Source organism: Giraffa tippelskirchi, chromosome 4 (genome assembly GCF_054371585.1).
Source record: "Giraffa tippelskirchi isolate mGirTip1 chromosome 4, T2T-mGirTip1v1.2.pri, whole genome shotgun sequence".
Taxonomy (NCBI): domain Eukaryota; kingdom Metazoa; phylum Chordata; class Mammalia; order Artiodactyla; family Giraffidae; genus Giraffa; species Giraffa tippelskirchi.
This window is the reverse complement of record NC_137278.1, coordinates 184,502,462-184,525,796: the sequence shown is the minus strand read 5'-3', so window position 1 is coordinate 184,525,796 and position 23,335 is coordinate 184,502,462. Positions and strand designations below refer to the sequence as shown.

General features: G+C 36.0%; 1 protein-coding gene across 7 annotated transcripts in view; it reads left to right on the top strand.

Moving 5' to 3' along the window:
• Positions 1-23,335, top strand: part of PDE3A (phosphodiesterase 3A) — a 627,104-nt gene that overhangs the window by 271,316 nt on the left and 332,453 nt on the right. The window contains exons 1-2 of one of the 7 annotated variants that reach the window (XM_081592255.1): positions 3,088-3,159; positions 7,451-7,501. The exons of 5 other annotated variants lie outside the window; for them this stretch is intronic. The gene's annotated coding sequence lies outside the window, so the exon portion shown is untranslated. Of the gene's footprint in view, positions 1-3,087; positions 3,160-7,450; positions 7,502-23,335 lie in introns of those variants that run through there. One more of the 7 variants, XM_081592256.1, reaches the window with a different exon arrangement.

Sequence of the window (23,335 nt, the reverse complement as noted above, 5' to 3'; positions counted from 1 at the left end):
TCATTCACAAAAATGTTAGTATTAGATTTGCTCGACCTGTTCTCTTGCTCAGTATGTACATGCTTCTTAGAAACAGAAGCCTCTTGTGTCCGGGCTACAACTGCAAACACAGAGAGGTTATAACCTTAGTCATTTTAATCAGCACAAGGCTGTCACCCTATTTCAAATTAGACTATAAATAGGGTTTTCAGTCTCATAGGGCAGACAACTTTGTACTCTTGGTACTGATCTTACAAAGGAAAGAGATCGACTAAAGTCAGTACAGACTGAAGCTTCAGAGTAACCCAGAGTAACCCTCTGAGAACCTCTGCCGTCATAGTGTGTCATAAACCGGATCAAATTTTAATACAAGATTTTAATACAAATTTTAATACAAGAGAAGATTCTTATCCTCGAAACAAGTGAATGCTGGCTCATATAACTAATTAAAGACTATTTTATCAATTGAGACAGACTAGATGGTCTAGAGCAGTTAATCTTGTTAAAATCTTGTTAAAATCTAGTTAAAATTATCTGGTTGAGTTTCACTTATTTTATTTTTCTTGGGTTATTCTAGATGCTTATAATGGTTTGTCTTTAGATAATACTTTGTTGCTGTTCAGTTGTTCAGCCATGCCTGACTCTTTGCGACCCCATGGACTGAAGCACACCAGACTAATATGTCCTCCACTACCTCATGAGCTTGTCAAATTCATGTCCATTGAGTTAGTGATGCTGTCTAACCATCTCATCCTCTACCACCCCCTTCTCCATTTGCCTTCAGTCTTTTCCAGCATCGGGGTCTTTTCCATTGAGTTGGCTCTTTGCATCAGCTGGCAAAAGTATTAGAGTTTCAGCTTCAACATCAGTCCTTCCAATGAATGTTCAGGGTTGATTTCCTTTAGGATTGACTGATTTGATCTCCTTGCAGTCCAAGGGACTCTCAAGAGCTTCTCCAGCACCACAATTCAAGAGCATCAATTCTTTAGTGCTCAGCCTTCTTTGTGGTTCAAGTTTCACATCTATACATAACTTCTGGAAAAGTCATATCTTTGACTATATGGGCCTTTGTCGGCAAAGTGATGCCTTTTCTTTTTAACATGCTGTCTGGGTTTATCATAGCTTTCCTTCTAAGGACCAACTATCTTTAAATTTCATGGCTACAGTCACTGTCCGCAGTGACTTATATATAGTATATATAAATCTATAAATGGTTTCTATATATAACATGTAGCATATATAATTTATATATATATATATATATAAAATTATGGGCTTTGCCAGTGGTTCAGTGGTAAAGAATCTGCTTGCAGTGAAGGAGCTGCAGGAGACACAGGTTTGATCCCTGGGTTGGGAAGATCACCTGGAGAAGGGAATGGCCACTTACTCCTGTATCTTGCCTGGAGAATCCCATGGACAGTGGAGCCTGGCAGACTGCAATCCATAGGGTCGCAAAGAATCAGACATGGCTGAAGCAACTTAGCACATATGCATATATAATTAATGTATGCAATTTAATTATCTAACATATATAAGTGTATATTTATATATAATATATATATAATTACACATATATAAATAAGGCTATACACTCTAGGTCAGGTTTCTATAATGACAATGTGATTTTTTTTTTTTGAATGAAGGATAATTGCTTTGCAATGTTGTATTTTGCAGTGTGATTTCTATTCTTTGCCCATTTGGTGGAAGTTCTTACCTGATAAAATCTTCACCACTCTCAGTATTCTTCTAAATTTGTCCTTATATATCATAGTGGATTTTTGGAGGAATTCTTTTGTTTATGTATGTGCTCCTTTTCTTAAAAACCATTCCTGTTGTTACAAGTTTGGAGGGACATTGACAGTAGAGCCAAATTTATGGAATCCCTAACAAATGGTCCTCATTATGCTTTTGCTTAGTCACTACCCTGATGGGGAGCTAAGTTCCCTTTCATACCATTTCCCCTCTCCTCCCCCCTGTTTTCCTTTCCTTTGGAGAAGTCCAGAACCTGGCACAGTAGTTTGGGGGTTGTGAAAGTGTTAGTCATTCACTAGTGTCCTACTCTTTACAACCCCATGGACTATAGCCTGCCAGGCTCCTCTGTCCATAGAAGCCTCCAGGCAAGAATACTGGAGTGGGTAGCCATTCCCTTCTCCAGGGGATCTTCCCCACCCAGGGCTCAAATCTGGATCTCCTGCATTGCAGGCAGATTCTTTACCATTAGATGTGGTCTAACTGGAACAAAACAGAGTGTGATTGTCACCTTTTTTACCAAAATGATTTATGCACTTTTTTTTTTGTAGCATATACTTGCCTAAGCACCAATCCTAAACCTTAACCTTATCAAAATGTGGGTGCAGGAGAAGGCCGTGTGATTCTTTAGACATACCCTATACACCACTCCTCTCAATAAGAAGACCCCTTAACAAATACTAAGACTACCCTTGCTTTTTTTGGTCCGTAAAGTAATCGGACACGACTGAGCAACTGAACTGAGGACAGTGGAAAGTGGGAGAAACAAACGCTGTATACAAAACTTGTTCAGATTTTAGAGAATTAAATAGTTTCATTTATCTACTTGCTGTTTATTCAAAATAGATCTTTAATGCAATAGAAATCTACAACAAATTTAATAATGTCTAAAGTTCTCCTTGGTACAAAACCATAGCTAGAATCATTTGGCTGTAAACTTGAGACTAACACAGCATTGTAAATCAACTATATTCCAATATAAAATAAAAAAATTTTAAGTTAACTTTTCTAGCTAAAAAAAGCTATGATAAGAACTAGTCCGGCAATATGTTTTGTCCATGATTTTGTACATAATACTTAATACAAATATGAAAACAATTCGACAAATTTGTAACTACCCCCCTACGTAAGTCTAAAATGTAGCTGGAAAATGTTGGCTAAAGATAGGATGCATCAAATTATGGGTACCTTTGGAAATATTATCCACATAAGATGGTACTATCAATGGTGAAATGACTTTTCATCCTAGGTGAGCCCTTTGAGATGGCAGGAACAATGGCCCTTTGTCTTCACAAAGGTGTCACATGATAGGCTTTTTCAAACTCTAACCTGCCCTTGATTCTGATATGTTCTCTCTAGGGAGACCTCCCCACATCCTGAATCAATGCTGTAGTGAGCCACAGTTACTGATGTGTCTGTCACATCCATCAGGTATGTTGAAGTGAGAAGAAAAAAAAATAGTCTGCAAATCACAGCTCTATAAACTTAATCCAAGAAGGGCATGAACCTCATTTGTGGACCAAGTGAGCATTTACTTTCCTGTGCAAAGTTCCTGTTAGAAGAGATTTAAATAAATATAGCTTGGAGGAAGGGCCTCTTTCGGGAGTTTCGTTTGACATCAATGAAATATTCTTGCGGGAGGCAATGTTTGCCTCGATTTTTACAGGTCATTTGGTTTTCCTTTTGACTTTAATTACTGGTTTTCTAACCTTGAACGGCAGACTACTTCATAATTTTCCCCCCATAGAGTTATGCTTCATTATTTATTTTCTATAGTTTATGAGTGCATGCTTGTAACTTAGAGGGAAATTATAAAAAATGCGGCAGAGAGTAGCTAGAACACTGAATGTTCTAAAAGGATATCTCTGCCTTAGAGATGGTCTGAATTACTTTTTCATGAGTTGAGATAAATAATAAACCTCTTTTTGCCACTTTGGGCATAAGTGAAGGTTTACTTTATTTAACATTGGAATGAAATAGACTGCTAAACAGTTGCACCTGAAATATTTTTTATCTAATTTACTTAAACATTGATTTGTATAATATATGAGCTATCAGAAAAGCACTGCTACTAAGTAGAACCCTACATATACCTCCAGAAAGGCCAAATTCTATAATGGTAATCTCCGAGAAAGAAAATATTTTAAAATGTGAATAACGTATACCGGGACTTGAGTCATTTATTTTGTTTACTCTGGGTTTCCAAAGTTTTAAATAGAGTATTGCATTGGTTATCAATGGGGCTAATTTTGCCCCCCAGGGGACATATGGCCAAGTATGTCTGAAGATATTTTTAGTTGTTGGGACTTTGCGGGTGGGGGTGGGGGGGTACATGTAGTAGGCAGAAGCCAGGAATATTGTTAAACATCCTACAATACACAGGCTCAGACAAAGAATTATCTAACCTAAAATGTATATAGTGCCCAGATTGGGGGAAAAAAACAAAATTTAGAGTATTGAGCATTTATTTTTATTAATACTCCATATTAGCAAGTAGATTAAATAAATGGAAATTGAATTATAATTTTTTATTCTGTGTGACAATAGCAAAATCTATTGATCTTGGAGGGATTCAATCAGAGTACAGTGATTAAGATGCCATCTTTGTTATCATATTTGGATTCTAGTATTCACTTCAGACAGTTGCTAGCTGTCTGACCTTAAATATGTATAATTAATCCTAAAATGATTAATCCCTCTGAGACTGAATATATTCATTTATAAAGTATGGATGATGAAATCTACCATACAGACTTGCTCTGGTAAATTTTGTTTGTAACCTGGAAGATTTTACACATCAGTGAATAGTAGCCACTGTTATGTTTAGAACATAATTTGGGATTGGTAGGATAGTATTGGTATGGTTTTATGGGGAGTGAGATAGAGTATCAATAGTGATGATTTTTTTGGAATGAATCATAAAGATTTCCCAATAATTTAATGAAGCAGTGTAGTCTTTAAACATGTTAATCTCTGTCTATATATCTCTATGTGTGTCTGAAAAGCTAGGAAGGAATACTTGACCACATGAAAGATCTATAATAGTGCAGTCTTCAAGACAGGAAATGGACATTTAAAAATGCCAAATTCTTAACACACATCACCAGTGGGATTTGTTAAAAAGAAGAAAGGATCTTTCCTCTCTTTTTTAAAACTATATTCTTCTATGTTGATTAATTTTTTTCAAAAAGCATATTTTTTTATAATTAAGAAAATAAGCATTGCAAACATTACAACAAAATCCTCAGATTTTCCCAATACAAACATTGAAAAATATGATAGTTGTTAAAAAATGTTCCTCTTCTAGTTTGCAGAGTTTCCCTTTCTGCTGATTTATCTCCATTAGTTGGTTTTCCTCTGTAGTCACCTTTCTAAAAGTGGTGACGCTGTAGGACCCATTAAAATTTTACTGGCGTGATAAAGCTGGTCATATTGATGCCTTTATCTTCTGTTTTGGCATGTGGTGCTGTCCATGAAGCCAGTGAAATTTGGTCTGGGTGGTGAGTAAAAAAGAGGACAGGGGAATTTATAACTTGCATCTCCAAAGCCAGAATGTTTTCCTTGCCTGGGTACTCTTTAGCAATTTATTAAGGACTTGAGTAAAAACACAGGAAGCATATTTATTAAATTTCCAGTTGTCTGAAACTGGAAGGTATGGATCAAAGTCTGGATGACTGGATATAAATTTCACTCTGTGCTTGATTTAGACAGTGGGCAAAAAAATAAGAATATTAAATTTAACAGGAGAAAGTATAAGTGCCTATAAATTTGACTTTAGAAAAAATTTTAAAATTTTGTAATGAGGGAGTTTAGACCATTATCTAATTCCTATTTGAAGAAAGAAGAAATAGTAAGGGTTGGATGGGTCTCAGTTCAGAGAGTTGTCTGCCTCTTTCGAACTCTCTTGTAAGATACAGTTTTTCAAGAAAATATATTTATTTTTTAATTGAAGGATAATTACAGTGTTGTGTCGGTCTTTGCCATACATCAACATAAATCAGCCATAGGTATACATATGACCCCTCCCTCTTGAACCTTCCTTCTATTCCAGAATTCTACTTCTGTATTTTTAGAATTTTGACCAATTCTGCTTGCTGTAGTTTAAGAGGAATACTGACCAGCTAGCGTTAAAGGACACACGTGCCAATGTAGGAGACATAATAGATGTGGGTTCGACCCCTGGGTCAGGAAGATCCCCTGGAGGAGGGCATGGCAACCCACTCCTATATTCTTCCCTGGAGAATCCCATGGAGAGAGGACCCTGGTGGGCTCCAGTCCATGATGTCTCAAAGAGTTGGACACTACTGAAATGACTTAGTGTACACACACATAAAATGTTCAGGAAGCCTAGAATTAGTCAAATCCCTACTCTGCCATATATTAACTGTCTGGCTTTGGGTAAATTATAATGTTTAATCTCTAAAGTTTAGGTGTTATTAGCTAAAAATTTTAAAAAATAAAGCTACCCTATAAAGGTATTTTAGGAAATGGCTGAGAAAATAATTGCATCTTCATTACTTATTTTAAAGATGGCCTATAAACTATATTGATTAATTAAAAATTATTAAAATAGGCAAGTTCATCAAAAGGACAACAGTTAATTATCTTAAACGCCAACAAAACTAATTTTAACAATTGTGGAAAGATGAGGTTGCAAATGAATAATAGTAAAGGAAGGTTGTTCACAAGAGTATTGATTAAATACAGGGAGGTCTAGAAGAGGTAGAGGACTTGGTGAATATTGATTAAACTTAAATCAATTCTTTAATTCATACTGTTGAAGCTTGCTGATATCCATTTGTCTGTGACAAGGTCCATTTTTTCAACAGTGCCAGCCATCTCTAAGAACTTTTTTTTTTTTAACCAGAGCAGAAACTCTAACCTTTATTTTTACATAATTACTAAGGCTAACCTAACTTAGGAGGAAGTAGGAAAATACCTGGAAGCCTATGGTAAAGAAAGAGGAGGGAAGGCTGGGAGGAGAAACTTAGTATTATCCTAGAGGAGATACATAAGAGGCCCACAGCCTCCTCTGTCCAGGGAACTTTCTAGGCAAGACTGCTGGAGTAGGTTGCCCTTTCCTACTCTAGGGGATCCTCCTGACCCAGGGATCGAACCACATCTCCTGCGTCTCCTGCCTTGGTAGACAAATTCTTTACCGCTGTGTCACCTGACCCTGCCAATACTGTTCTGAAAATCTGTACTGCACGTCAGAGTTCTAAGAAGCCTCACGTTTTTTTGTAAAAAGAGAAAGGGGGTCGTTGAAAGAACTGTATTTACTTTTTACTCTAGGTTTCTCTGCATTCCTTAAAATGATGTAGATTCCTAATAAAAGCCTTTTCTTTTAGTAGTCTTCGTTCCAGGCTATGTGAGAACAGTGCTTCTTGAATGCCTAAATTAAGGGAATGAAAGTGGACATGGGGACAAGTTGGTTCAGCATAAATGATTGGACCTATTATTCTGGAGCCCAAACTTTTCCTTATTCACTCCTAGAACTCCAATGTCTCTAAGAAGTTTCAGTACTAGAGGAAGATTTAAAAAAAAAAAATTGGAGTGGCATAGACATAAAACCAATATAACAATTCAGCATTTATAATTGTGCAGTTCCGTGGCATTAAGTATATTCACGTTGTTGAGCAAGGATCTCCAGACTTCTTCCATCTTCCCAAACCAAAACTCTGTACCCATTCAATAACTCTTTCCTGTTTCTATCTCACCGTAGCCCCTGGCAACTACCGTTCTTCCTTCTGTGTCTATGAATTGTCTGCTCAAGGTATGTCATATATAAGTGGAATCATAGAGTATAGTTGAGGCAGGGGGGTTTGGACTGGCTTATCTCACTTATCATGTCATCCTCAGTATTCATCTAACATTGTAGCATGTGTCAGAATTTCGTTCTCTTTTAAGGCTGAATAATATTGTATGTGTAGATCACATTTTGCTTATCCATTTCTGGATAACTAGATTACTTCCACTTTGGGACCATTACGAATAATACTGCTACGGACATGGATGAACAAATATAAAGATTTTTATGTTACTTAAAAAAATGACAGTCACATAAACCTTTTATATAAAACCGTCAAGCTCACAAAGGATTCATAGCAAATGTGGGTGACTTAACTGCATTTGTTTAACTGGGACACTTTTCCTAAGCTGATCCTAACCCATCACCTCCTCATGGAAAGGTGAAAAATTATAGGAAGAGAATAAAATGCACACATGGGAATTTTAGCACATTAATTAGAAACTGTAAACTTGGGGTTAAAATTGTAATTTTATTGCTTGGCTGGTTGTTACATATAGGATTCAGACATTTTAATAGTTGATTCAAAAAGCTTAAAAATACTATGATTTTTGTTGTTTTCTACTCGAGAAGTAAAGAAATCTATACGTTAACAAATAAAACTATGGGCAGAAATAACACCTGCTTCAAGAGCATTCAGTGCTTGTCTTGTCTCTGTTTTTTTCCAACAAGGAGGAGATAAATTAAAATTAAAATGTTTCATCTGTAAAACCAGTATGCTAGTATTCTGAATTCATAAGTGTTGTAAAGATGGCTTCACCATATTTGACAGACCTTTTACAAATATTCTTTGAAGACTACTTTAAACACTCAGTGGTGTATCATCTTAATTTTCGTTCTTGTCATTCAAAATGAGGCAAATTTTTTAAAAAATAATTGAATTAGACAGAGGGAATTGCATGTTCATTTTTCTAGTTTAAAAGCTTTGTCAGAATCCTCCACTTTCATTGTCTGCACAGTTCTCCCTAAATCCCTTCATGTTCATGGCTACTTTGAGGCATCCATTAGTAAATGCTTTTTTTATAAAAAAAAAAATATTTATTTTGTTTTTGGCTGTGCTGGGTTGGGTCTTCACTGCTGTGTACCTACTTTATCTAGTGGCAGTGAGAGGGGGTTACTCTCTAGTTGCGGTGCATGGGCTTCTCACTGCAGTGATGGTTGGTCATGTTGCAGAGCACAGAATCTAGAATGTGTCTGCTTCAGTAGTTGCAGCACTACTGAGCGGGCTCAGGTGCTCCATGGCATCTGTGGCATGTGGGATCTTCCCAGACTAAGAATCGAACCGGTGTCCCCTGCATTACATGGATTCTTAACAACTGGGCCACCCGGGAAGCCCTAGTAGATACTTTGAATTCTGATCCTTTCTCTGTCCCAAACACAAATGAAATCAGGAGCAGGGCTGCAGGTATCATTTTACGTTCTGAAGGGCTGTTTCTGTGTTCTGGCATGTGTCTGCCTGAACTCTGTGATTAAAATAAGGAGATGGTACCTGGAGCCAGGGTGATACTGGAGAACGTCTCCCGCTATCTGGAGAGGGACAGCCAGATAGATACTGATGAACGTGGAGGGAGGGTAGCTGAGCTCTGGTGTAAAAGTTCATTGACTCTTTAACATTGTTAATATCTTAATCTACATTTTTGTTTCTTTTACTGGTTTGCTCTTTTCCCTATTGTTAATTGCCTTCCCAATATGCTAAACATTTTGCAGATATCACAACTCATTCTCATTACAGCATTAGAGATAACGTATTGTTGTTCCTGTCTGAAGCTTGTGGAGGTTAAGTAACTTACCCAAGATTTTATTGTTTATCAGATGCAGAGCCTGGTCTTGTGTCCAGGTCTGTCTGGCTCAGAAGGCTTCCTGTTTCCATTGCACTAGCCAGCAAAGGCATCACCAGAATTTCCAGGATATAACTTTCTTCAGAGTGATAATCATTATGTCCAGCCCTTCCTTTCCTTTAATACTCTGGCTATCCTAGTTTACAGGCACATCATACTTGAATGGACTATTGTGGGAGCTTCTGAACTGATCTTCCCACCCCTTGCTTTCTGAATATTAATTCACCCCTTGCACTATTGCACTGTCTTCCTGATGGTCAAGTCTAATAATGACAGTTGTTTTGTTGAATGCTACTATTAATATAAAATCATGTTAACCCTTTGATAACAAACAGTTTGTAATTCTTAGTTGCCTTTCAAATAAAATGAACACCTCTTAACTTAGGTTTTATGACCTCCTCTCATCTGCCCTTCCTACTTTTCAGCCTTTTCAAACTGCTTGCTTCTTTTGTCACATCAATTTTCTAACTAATTTGAATTGTTTATTTTGTTGTTTAGTTGCTAAGTCATGTCTGACTCCTTGTGACCCCGTGGAGTGCAGCATGCCAGGCTTTCCTGTCCTTCTTTATCTCCTGGAGTGTATTTAAACTCATGTCCACTGAGTCAGTGATGCCATCCAACCATCTCATTCTCTGTTGCCCCTTCTTCTTCTGCCCTCAGTCTTTCTCAGCATCAGGGTCTTTTGCAGCGAGTTGGCTCTTTGCATCAGATGGCCAAACTATTGGAGCTTCAGCTTCAGTATCAGTCCTTCCGATGAATATTTAGGGTTGATTTCCTTTAATATTGATTGGTTTGATTTCCTTGCTGTCCAAGGGACTCTCAAGCATCTTCTCCAACACCACAAATTGCTTGTAGTGTGAGCTTATGTGATCTTACACTCCCCTCCCTCCCTTTCTCTCTCCCTCTCTCTTTTCCCATGGGTAGACAGATCTCTATTTTTTCTAAGCAAGCAATGATTTCATGGATGGGGGATCTCTACATTTTTATTTCTATTCCTGTTATCACAAAATGCCCATCTCTCTAAGCTGATCTACAACGAATGTAAATAAAAAAATTGCCCATCTTATATCTGCTTCAGTGATGTATTTTCTGGTCATCCTGGTTGGAAGTTTTTTCTCCTTGAATCTCCATAGCACCATACCTATTCCTTTCTAATGGCATTTATATTTTCCACCTTGGAGTGTAAATATTTTTATAAGTGAGATTGGGGTCCTTGGCATGGGGGGAGGGTCTGGGTATAATTGAGTCCACTTGTCCTGTGTGTCACATTGTTTATCGTAGATTCGTGGAGATGGTCAACAAATGAATCGGTATCATAACTTATGTGCATATAGTGCTTGGAAATTTGTAGAAGTGTACTTTTTTCTTATTTGACAACAATAGGGTGGAATTTGGTGGTTATCTGCATGTTATGGATAACATTTGGAAGTTTATAGAGATAGGCTCAGGAAATATCCATGGCACTTTGTGCCAGTTCTAGTCTTGGGAGTAGGGCACAATGGGACCCCAAGTTAAGCAGTTTGGAGCTAAAAGGACCTCCAGGGCAACTGAATTCAGGGTTTCTGGACACTATTTGTGCCTTGGACTCACCTTCAGGAAATTTAAGATAAGTTATTTACTAAGCAAGCTCCACTCCCAAAGATTCTCATCTGATGGTCTGAGATGGTACCCAGACATTGGTATTTTTATCTTTTAGTGTGGTGGTTTTGAAAAAAATTTATCATTCCAAATTTATTGAAGAAATTTATAATGGAGATTTATAAGTTCTATTATAAACATTAAAATTTTTGGACCCAGTCATTCCAAATTAGGCTGTTTTTTTTTCTTTAACTGTAATGGACATTCCATTTTTTCTTTATTTCTGCAGTTTTATAAAAATGAAGTAGTCTCTTTTTTATTGAAATACAGTTGATTGACAATATTGTGTTTCAGATGTACAGCAAAAAGTGATTCAGTTACATACAGATATATATTTCAGATTATATTCTATTATAGGTTATTACAAGATATTGAATGCAATTCCCCATGCTATACAATAAATCCTTGTTGCTTATCTATTCTATGTACAGTGTGTGTGCACAGTAGTTTGTATCTATTAATCCCATACTCCTAATCTGTTCCACCTCTTGCTCCCCTTTGGTAACCATAAATTTGTTTTCTGTCTGCAAGTCTGTTTCTGTTTTGTGTGTAGGCTCATTTGTACTACTTTTAGATTTCACATATTAGTGATATCTTATAGTATTTGTCTTTCTCTGAGTTCACCAAGTATAATATTCTTTAGGTCCATCCATGTTGCTGCAAGCGACAATTTATTCTTTTTTATGACTGAGTAGTATTCCTGTGTGTATGTATTTGTATATACCACACATTCTTAAATCAGTTGTCTGTGATGGACATTTGGGTTGTTTCCATGTCTTGTCTGTTGTAAATAGTGCTGATGTGAACATTGAGGTGTATGAATCCTTTTGAATTAGAGATTTTGCTTTTTTATTTTTTTTTGAAACAAAAGTTAGGTATTTTCAGGTGCTACTTTGAAATAATAGATCTATATCCTAGTCTTAAGAGTATAACTCAGAGGCACAGATTTATGTTGATATAATTCTAACTCTGAGCTACACGAGTTAAATACTTTATCCTGTGATACTCTAGGTTAGCATACATTTTAGAGAAATGCAAGCTTGGGTGCCCACATGTATTATATTTAAAACTCCAAAAACAAAAAATGTTTTATAAATGAGCATTATGTCTTGGAAGAAGGTTATACAGAAATGGTGAAATAACATATAACTCCTACTCATTGTACTTATTTCATGTCTTATTTTTCTCTCTTCTTAAAGAATGCCATCTCATTGATTTTTTATTGTTGCTGTAAATTGGGAACCAAATTTAATTTATTTCATTTTTGTAGTGTGTGGGTGTGTACCTAGCACACACTGACTTTAATTAAAATTTTTCTTGCAAGCTCAAGGTCTTCATTATCCACTTGAATTATTTTAAAATGCAGCAGTACAATAACATCCTCAGAGACCAATAACATGCATATAAAGATATTTTCTCAATACTGAATGGTTTAACCTTCCATGCTTCCATATTGTTATGTGTGCCTCTTTAAACTTTTATTCCCTCCCTCTGAGGTATTTCTCCTAAGTGCTTAGCAGATATCTGATTCTGCTGCAAGGAAGATTGTAAGTTTGCAGAGAGAGCACTTAACCACTCTTGTTAACTTGATGGCCTTATTTATCCACTGTTATTCAGTGAGCTCTAGATGGTGGCCTGAGGGTGACCATATATTTTTCCCTTGTAGAACAGAGTTTAGCATTTGTGCCCACAGTTGTGTGTACTATTCAGGAGCCTTGTCTCCATTATAGCTGCATTTACAACTGTGTTTTGAGTGAAAGAGTTTGTTGGTGTTGCTTCCTGAAGGAAATGAAGACAGTTAACATCAGAATGCTCAAAATGATAATTCTGTGATAAAGAAGGAAATTAGAAGTATGACAACCTAAATTTTGTCTGTTTTTTTAAAATAACACCAAAAAATAATATCACTTGTTTTTATCTCAAGGCTATTTCAAATCTGAGCTTCACATAAGAATAAAAGGTGAGGATGATCAACTCTAATAAATTTTTGTTTACATTTTTTGGAGAATCAGGAATTTAATTTCAATTATCTATACATGTACATGTGGGCTTCCATGGTGGCTCAGATAGTAAAGAATCTGCCTGAAATTTAGGAGACCTGGGTTCAATCCCTGGGTTGGGAAGATGCCCGAGAGAAGGTATAGCAACCCACTCCAGTATTCTTGCCTGGAGAATCCCATGGACAGAGGAGCCTGGTGTGCTACAGTTCATGGGGTCACAAAGAGTCACACGTGATTGAACGACTAACATACATTTATATGTAACTATTTATGGGTATCTATTAATATTTCAAGAGAGACACTGTATGTGTGGTAGGCACTCTAATTTCTTAATTTTCTAACTCTGAAACTTAATAATTTAGTCAAAGTTCAATATTTAGTTTTCTCCTTGAACTCCCTAATGAATCATTTCCTTTGAAAGACTTTTCCTGGAATTTCTCTTTTTGGCAGGTAGGTTTGCATATCTAACATGACATCATTTGACTGGATTCTTGAAGAAAAATAATTTAAGAGACAGAAAAATGCAGGATAGCTTTTGAGTATTCTAGTGGTAGAATTGGGGGAGAAAGTAAAATAGAGAAATCATATGTCCTGTTAGTAGGAATATGTGTTATTTTCTTAAACACCATTGATAATTGAGTAACATTTTTTGTTTCTTTAATAAGTTCATTTGGTTTATTACTTTGTTTCAGAAGGGAAATATTTCCCACTGTCTTTTACTGAGTTACATTTCAGCAAAAGTGACTTAATTATAATTCTGGAGCTTCATCCTGCTTAAAACTAATTAAATTCTGGACTTAATAAAATCACATTTATGTAGGAACCCATATAATTGTAGGTATAGAAAAGGAAGGAGACAACTTGGGGAACTTCCAAGTTAAAAATATAATACTGTAGGTTCCTTCAGGTAGGAACCACATCTCTTAATTTTTTTTCCCTTATCCTGAATTGAACCTAGTAAGTTACTATATACAGGATAGACACTCATTATGTAATTTTATTGATTTATTGGTTACAAAGTAAATGTATTGAAATGTACTCTTTCTCTTATAGAGAAATGGTAATTTGTCTTCACTAGTATTTCTTGGGTGGAAGTCGTCAGGCACTAACCAGTAGACAAATGCATATTCTTTCACCTGTCAGCTTCAGATCACCATGTTTGTGTGTATCTAAAATATTTTCCTTAGGCATGATTCATGTTCCTTGAACTGTTGGCTACTTGCCAAACATCATTGCTCATCCACGTCTGTGTAGCTTATCCATTTTTTGGACTTCTTGGTGGGTGTTAGGACCTAGCACAAAATCCTTTCTGATGAATATGTGGTTGTCTACTGATTAGTGCCTGACCACGAATTGCTAAGGTTTTCTGCTACTTTATCTCTTTCCCTAACATTTGTTATTCTGACAAGCTTTTATTCAGAGAATGAATGTACTATCAGGTTTTCTGTGTAAAGCTTTGAATTTGGGATGAGGAGAGAGAGGTGCTAGAGAACATGGAAGAGAAGAAATAGTAAGTGTGATCCAGGCTACTTAAACCATGACTTTTTGTTAATCCTTCCCTGCTCCTGCAGGAATTTTCTCTCCATCTTTGTTACATTGTTTCAGATGATTCCATTACATGAGGGTCTGCTTCTGGGGACTGTTCAGGCCTCCTGGGCTGTAGCCCATGGGATCACAAAGAGTCAGACATGACTGAAGTGACTTAGCATGCATGCATGGGTTTAGAATAGGTATTCTCTGAACACTGTCTTTGGCAACTAAGTAATTATATTCCAATTAAGATAGTTGAATTTTTAGACAGGCAATGGAAGCAGGAGATAGTTTGTATTCTTAGTCTATAAAGAAAGTAGGTATTCTTAGTCTATAAACAGTGTCTCTAACTCTAGCAAGATGAGGTCTATTATTATGTCATGTACCTGGTTACCAAGATTATCAAATAAAGGGATTGGCAGTGTTATTGGGCCGGATTTATTAGATTGGATACACACAGGAAGATATTCCTGTGCTTCCTAATTCCTTACAACTCAAAGATTCTGTTACTTGGAATTAAATTTTTAATTGCTTTTGGCGTACTTAAGTTTTGAGCTTGAGTTTTTGTAAAATTACAGCTGTTTAAAGATTGCTTCCACTTAATTTCCATGTGTCTAGCATTGTGTCTGTCTTCTTAGTAACTACATGAAGAAAAACAATTAGTGAACACAAAAATATTTTTATTTTTTGTGGAATTTCATTATGTTTCTGACTCCTCTGGTACTGAAGTGTAGTCAGATGTATTTTCTTCTGAGTAAAACTTTATTGGAAAAATACCATATATAGAAGTATCTTGGAAATCTATAAAAGTAGGGATTAAATTTAAAAAATTAAATGTGTATCTGTCTACCTTTATAAAATACTGACATAGCACTTATATACCTTAAGTGAAAACTGAAATTATAGTTAAAAATTTATATTTATAATGATGATATATTACTCTGTTGTTTACACTGTTGTTTGGCTCTATAGATGTGAGAAAATATTCATTACTAAAGGCATCAGTTTTTTCCTTTGTGGAAAATTGGCTCAAGCTGATTTTAATTTGCAGATAGATTTTATTAAAAAGTATCTTTTCATAGGGGTCATTTTTCTTATTTCAAAGATTTAAATGGAATTACAAGTAATTATTTTAATGTAACATCTGTTTCTATTTTTCCCTTATTTGGAGTTTTTCTAAAATATATTTTTAGTCTATAAAACTGAGATTTAAAGGAAAATATATAGTCCTGAATGACTATATAATTTATTGCCATTATTTCTCTTTTCACAGTATTCATTTCATTAAATAATTTCTAATTCTACATTTAGAAAAGCCTTTTCTAAATGCCACAAAAACATTAAAATCTATGATAATATGTGTACATATATTATTTCTACCGCATAGTTTCTCAACATGGAATGATGAATCCATTGAGAGTGAGAACTCTGGAAAGCTCTTAAAAAGTGACACTATTTTTATTCCTTCCCGTTTTCTTCCTTCTCTTTTTCCCTTCCCTCTCTCCCTTCTCTCTTGCCTCTTCTCCCTCTCCCCTTCCCCTCCTTTTTCCCTCTTGGAAATGGAACATTTGTTTCTTATGAAATCGTGTGCAAATTCAATGAATGATAGATTTAAACAAACCAACCAGATCCAACCACTGAAGTGTGTGGGGGCCAGATTTTTCTCATCATCTCTACCTGAACTCCTCCTACTCTACCCTAGATTCTTGGACTGGCGCATCTGAAAACGGAAGCTTTAAAGTACTATTTACTGAATCATTTGAAGTCTAGATGGTTGTTAAAAGTCAAAGACCCAGCTTGAAGCCACAAACAACATTCTGCCTTGAATAGTTTGTACCTTTGTTATTGAAGTTTAGTTGATTTACCATGTTGTGTTAATTTCTGCTGAACAGCAAGGTGATTCAGTGATGTCTATCTATTTATATACACATTTTAAAAAATATTCTTTTCCATTATGGTTTATCTCATGGTACTGAGTATAGTTCTTGGACTATACAATAGGATGCTGTTGTTTATCTATTCTGTATGTAATAGCTTGCATCTGGTAACCCCAAACTCCCCCATGTTCGTTCCTCCCCCTGTGCCCTTCCTGTGAGCAACCATAAATCTATTCTGTGTGTCTGTGAGTCTGTTTCTATTTTGTAGATAGGTTCATTTGTGTCATATTTTAGATTACACATATAAGTGATATCATATAGTATTTGTCTTTCTCTTTCTGACTTCACTTAGTATGATAATCTCTAGGTCCATCCATGTTGCTGCAAATGGCATCATTTCATTCTATTTTATGGCTGTATATATTCTCTCATATATGTATGTGTGTGTGTGTATAAGTATAAACATGTCACATCTTTATCCATTCACCTGTTGATGTACATTTAGGTTGTTTCCATGTCTTGGCTATCGTGAATTGTGCTCCTGTGGACAAAGGAGTGCATGTGTCTCTTTAAATTGCTGTTTTGTCCAGATATATGCCCAGGAGTGGGAATGCTGGATCATATGGTAATTCCATTTTTAGTTTTTGAGGACTCCGCATACTGTTTTCCATAGTGGCTGCACCAATTTACATTCTCACTAACAGTGGTTCCTTTTTCTCCACACCTTCTCTAGCATTTGTTTTTGTAGACTTTTTAATGATGGCCATTCTGACTGGTGTGAGGTGGCACCTCATTGTGCCACCATTGCTTAATAATCAGTGATGCTGAGCATCTTTTCATATGTCTGTTGGTCATCTGTATGTCTGTTTTTTTTTAAGAAATATCTATTTGGATCTTCTGCCTTTTTTTTTGTTTAGGTGGTTTTTTTTTGTTGTTGAGTTTAATGAGCTATTTGTATATTTTGGAAATTAAGCTCTTGTCAGTTGCATTGTTTGCAAATATTTTCTCAAATTTTGTAGGTAGTCTTTTTGTTTTGTTTATGATTTCATTTGCCATGTAAAAGCTTGTAAGTTTGATTAGGTTCCATTTGTTTATTTTTGTTTCATTTCTAGTGCCTTGGGAGACTGACCTAAGAAACATTGGTACACTTTATGTCAGAGAATGTTTTGCCTATAATCTCTTCTAGAAATTTTATGGTGTCATATCTTATATATACGTCTTTAAGTCATTTTGAGTTTATTTTTGTGTATGGTGTGAGGGTGTCTTCTAACTTCCTTTATTTACGTGTAGCTGTTCAACTTTCCCAGCACCACTTGCAGAAGAGACTGTCTTTTTCCCATTGTGTTTTCTTGTCTTCTTTTTTATAGATTAATTGACCATAGATGTGTGGGTTTATTTCTGGGCTTTCTGTTCTGTTCCATTGATCTGTATGTCTGTTTTCATGCCAGTACCACACTGTTTTGATTATTATAGCTTTGTAGCATTGTCTGAAGTCTGGGAGGGTTTGTCCCACTTTGTTCTTTTTCCTCATGGTTATCTTCACAATTCTGAGTCTTTTACGGTTCCACATAAATTTTAGCATTGTTCTAATTCTGTGAAAAATAGTTATACTTTAAAAAAATTCTGTATTTCACCAACTGTGGTCACTTTTACAACTCTTCCTAGAAAACATTGTTTTTCAGACTTATATATATTTACTATTACTAGTTTTCTTACTTAAAGATGAACCAGATCTCTTTTCCTTAAAAAAAATGCTTACCAGAAATTTTAATGTAATAGATAGTTTTTTCTTTTGAGAAATTATTGATGTTGCAAAATCTTTAATAGGTGGAAAAAGTGTTCATATTTGCTTATAATGAATGCTTTCAAAATGAGGTCACTGAATCCAAAATAGTAAACTTGTGAATTATTATAGTTGGAAATAATCAGAGAGGCCAGATAATTTTCTCACCCAAAACAGTTATTATTCATGTAGTATTTTGTGACACATGTTTATTTAGCTACTGCTTGAATAACTTGAATGAAAGAAAGCACACTATGTTCAAATCAATACAAAGTGATGGGTATATTATACAGAAGGAGAAAAATGGTAGGTGATAGATATTTAATTTGATAATGGAAATCATTTCAAAATGTACACATATATCAAAATATGATGTTGTATACCTTAAATATATACAATTTTTATTTCTCGGCATAATGCTTGTAAAGCTGGAGAAAAGAAAAAGAGAAGGGCTTTGAATCCAAAGGAACGTTCGTGCAAATTGTGGACAAGTTAGTGAATTTCTTAGCTTTGGCTTTCCATCCATTAAGTGAAAAATTAAATTCCATGTCTGCATGTTTGCTAAGTGATAACACAGATGGTGTCTTATGCAAAACATTTAATGAAACATTACTGTAGTATGGTTGGGCTTCCCCAGTAGCTCAGCAGTAGAGACTCCACCTACAATGCAGGAGACAATGGTACCCATGGTTCCATCCCTGGGTTGGGAAGATCTCCTGGAGGAAAAAATGGCAATCCACTCCAGTATTCTTGCTGGGAAAATCCCATGTATAGAAGAGCCTGGTAGCCTACAGTCCATTGGGTTTCAAAGAACTGGACATGACTGAGCACACACACACATACATTGGATGGTTATGTTGAGTCAAAAACTGCTCAGTTGTAACTTTAACCCCCCCCTTTTTTTTAGTATTTATTTACTATTTTATGTGATAAAGTTAAATAGTGAAAGACTATTGTCATTGGCCTCTTAGGACTTTGAAGTCTTCTCACCTGACTGAAGTTGTCCATATAATTCAGCTGTCCTGTTAACATCTCTCCTCTTCCCTGGGATGTAGTGGGACTTGATGCCTACTGGATATAATGCTGCACTAACAGTAGCCGTCCTCTGGAAGCCATACTTGTTTGGCATGACCCTATTATCTTGACTGTACTGATTGGACTTAAGCCAGGCAATGAACCTCTGATTCAATAATTTGGTCTTGGGGCCACATGTGAGTTAAGTCAGTCTTTTTCAAAATGCAAGAACTCCTTTCCAAAACCCATAAGGATTAAGTAGCACAGAAAAGTCCATTTGCAGAAAGGATGAAACAGATACAGAGAGGAGGCGGGTTGGAGGGGTAAAAAGAGGAATCTGAAGCTCCTTGGGGCTTCCCTGACTCTCATTCTCCTCCTTCCCTGAGGCTGCATTGCGTTTTTACCCACCCCTGTCTATAAATAACCCTGCCCTAAAGCTATATTGAGTTAGTTTCTGTTATTGCAACTACTGTTTTTCATCAAAAGACAATGTTCATTGTAAGACCATCCTAATTCAGAGATAGAAAAATGTTAAAAAGTAGAACATAACAGCGCATTTTAAGAATAGCTCTGAAAATCTAGGGCTCAGAATTAAACCTGATGATTGACTCCAAGCCCCTCCCCCATCCCTGGGCAACACGGTGACACTAAAATAAAAACCAGCATATTTCCTCTTCTATCCACAGAGGCTTATCTGTTGTCTCCAGCTGCCTGTGAAACATTTTTATTTAGATGTTCCTATCAAACATATTTGACAATTGATTCTCTTTCCTTCTGTCAGCATAGATCCGCTTATTTTATTTCAGTTTTTCTCCCTCTTCTAAGCTAGTGATCAAAGAGTCATTCAGAATTCTCTCCCTTCCCTTAATCTGACCCCAAATTTTGGAATTTCCTTTTCTTTTAATTATTTCTTTAAATTGTATAATACACAGAACATAAAATTTTACTACCTTGACCATTTTTAAATGTGTAGTTTAATGATATTAAATGTGTTCACATTGTTGGGCAAATCACCAGTCCAATCTGCAGAACTTTTTTTCATTTGAAAAACTGAAACAGTACCCAAGCAATAAACCCTTGCCATCTCCTCCCCTAGCCCCTGTAACCATGATCTGTAATACTTGTTGGGTCTATGAATTTGACTACCCTAGATATCTCATATAAGTGGAATCATACAGTATTTGTATTTGTCTTTTTGTGACTGGCTTATTTCATTTAGCATGATGTCCTCATAGTTCATCCATATTGCAGCATGTGTCAGAAATTTGGCATTTCTTATGCTGACATTATATTTTGATTTAACCTTTTTCTTTCTTCTTTCCTCTCTGACAGTCTTTAAAGACAAAGATAAAAAGTCTTTATCACTTTGCAGTTGAGTTCCTGACATGATGCCTTAACAAATCTCTGGTGATCCTCTGCTTGCTTACAGCCATCATCTGTGATGTCACAGTCATCTTTACAAACGTGGCTTTCATCTGGCTTTGACCACAGGATTACCAGGCATGGAGTCGCATGGATGGTTGCTACAACCCAGGGGTCCTAAATAGCCCCATTCTTACTAAAAACCTTACACTTTTCCTCCTGATACTCCTCATCCAGTCTAGCCCCTTCTCCTTAATTTTTGAGTCCTTCCTGATCTGGTCAGATTCTGTGCTTTTAATGATCTCATTACGCTGTGCTTTAATTTATGTACCACCATTATTCACCAAGGACCTTCATTTCCATCAGGGAGTCATTTAACTTTCTCTGCAGAATTCATTGTTTTTATTTGTCTCTTCTTTTTTGCCTTTAATTCCTGTCAGATGAAAATTTTAGTTTACTTTCATGACCTGTCCAAATATCATATATTCTGTATAGAGCCCCTTCTTCATGAAAACTTCACAACTGCTCTAGCCCTGTTTATAATTCATTTAGTTGTAGGCTTATGCCTACACACATTTACTATAGATTATGTTGTACCTGTTAGTAGTTTGCTAACTAGATTTCAGTTTTTTGAAGCTTGATGCTTGTTTTTCCTAGCTTCACATTAGCAACCAGAGTGCAAATATGCATTAAGTGGGCAATAAATATTTGTTGTGTTAGTGGCATTTTCATGTTAATAGTGCAGTAACAGAATACTTTATAGGCACTCTATAAAAGCTTTCATTTTCTATTTAACTGTTGTTTCTAAACCACCCACACTTAATTTACTTGCAAGTACTTTTAAGTGTGGAAACATCTAAGACAATAATTAGTGTTCTTTTTTCTCCCCTGAGAAACCCACAAGAGAATCATTTGATTTAATCTATGTTTTAGCCCACATTGTTCCAAAATGAGAAGCCTTTGATATATCTGCAGGTGATTTATCAGTAGATACATATCCAAGAAAGGGAAAAACAAACAAAACCCCACCTGAACTCTGATGTTGGCACTAGGGTATCAACTGTAAATGCTATTAGAGCTTAGACCTTTGTAGGTAAATGGGGTATTGTGTAAAGAATCTTGTTTAGTTCTTGTTTGTTTGTTTATTTTGGACTGCTCTGTCTTCCTGAACTCTTTTAGTCCTTTTCTGAAGCTTAAACTTAAGGGCATTGTTCAGTAAGGAGGAGTGTTACCCATTTTTTTCTTCCAACTCAGGAGAGTGAGAGTTATCATTTTGGCCTTCATTTCCCTTCTTTTTGTTAAGATTAAACAACATCATACTAGCTGTAAAGATTAAATACTGTAATTAGAGTGAGGGAATACATTTTTAAGTCTGTAGGCATATAGCTCTTTCTGTGTATGTGGCATCAAGCAGATATGGCACAATTCAGTAATAATACATTGGCTCACTGGTTACGTCTTGTGCTGGGAATAAAAATGATCAAGTAACACCATGTTGCCCTATGGATTTTATAGTTTGAAGTGAAGTGAAAGTTGCTCAGTTATGTCTCACTCTTTGAGACCTCATGGTCTATAGCCCACCAGGCTCCTCTGTCCATGGGATTCTCCAGGCAAGAATACTGGAATGGGTCTCCATTCCCTTCCCCAGGGGATCTTCTCAACCCAGGGATCGAACACAGGTCTCCTTGCAGGAGGATTCTTTACTATCTAAGCCACCAGGGAAGTAATTACAAGTATGTGAATGTGATTAAAGTTATATAGAATACTGATTGCTGTGGGAGAGAACAGCAAGTTAATTATATCTTGTGTACGGGATTGGTGGAATCTTTGAGTAAGTGTCCTTTAGTATGTATACAGTAAATTCCCTACATAGGAACCTTCAGGTTCAAACGTGCCCAGCTGGTGTACTCTACTACTGTACTTTTTAAGGTACTGTACTGTGAGATTAAAAATGTCTTCTTTATTTTTTGTGTTTGTTTTTTATGTATTATTTGTGTGAAAAGCACTATAAACCTATTACAGGACAGTACTATATAGCTGATTGTGTTAGCTGGGTACCTTGGGTAACTTTGTTGGACTTACAAATTGCACTTGAGAATGTACCCTTTGAATGGAGCTCATTCCAAGAGTTTCGTTGGGGATTGCTTTATGTAAGGGATTACTGTATTAAAATTGTATTTTTATGAATATAGGGTTCCTTTATTTCATTTCAGCTTTGTTCACATTAAACACTCACTATAAGGTTTTCTATGTCTTATACTTGGGAAATAATCAGAAAATAATACCAGGTCATCTGGGATGCATGTCTGAATATTACAGTGAGAGGAAGACACTGTGACTTTGTAGAGAGTATGGATGTGAAAGTCACAAAACAACCCAAGCTGGACCCTTGGGCAGTTTCTTAACTTCTCTTCACCTTGGTTTCCTGATCTGTTCTGATAGGGACATTGATTCGTGCCCTGCCTAACATAGTATGTAAGATATTCTGCCATGTGTAAAAATGTCAATGAAACCTGAATATTGAACATCCAGTTTATTACAGATGAACATGCATTTCCAGCATTTCTTGTCCAAAGGGAATATATTTCAGAATTTATAGTCCAATGAATTGGTCTCATTCCTGATGTGAAAAAACAAGGTATACAACAAGGCCCAGAAGTGTGGTCCAGGAGTATAGGGTAGGATAGATACTGAAAACTCAGTGTGCTGCTTCTGTTTTGAATTTGGTTTTGTTTTCACACCTGCCCCAGACTTCTCAT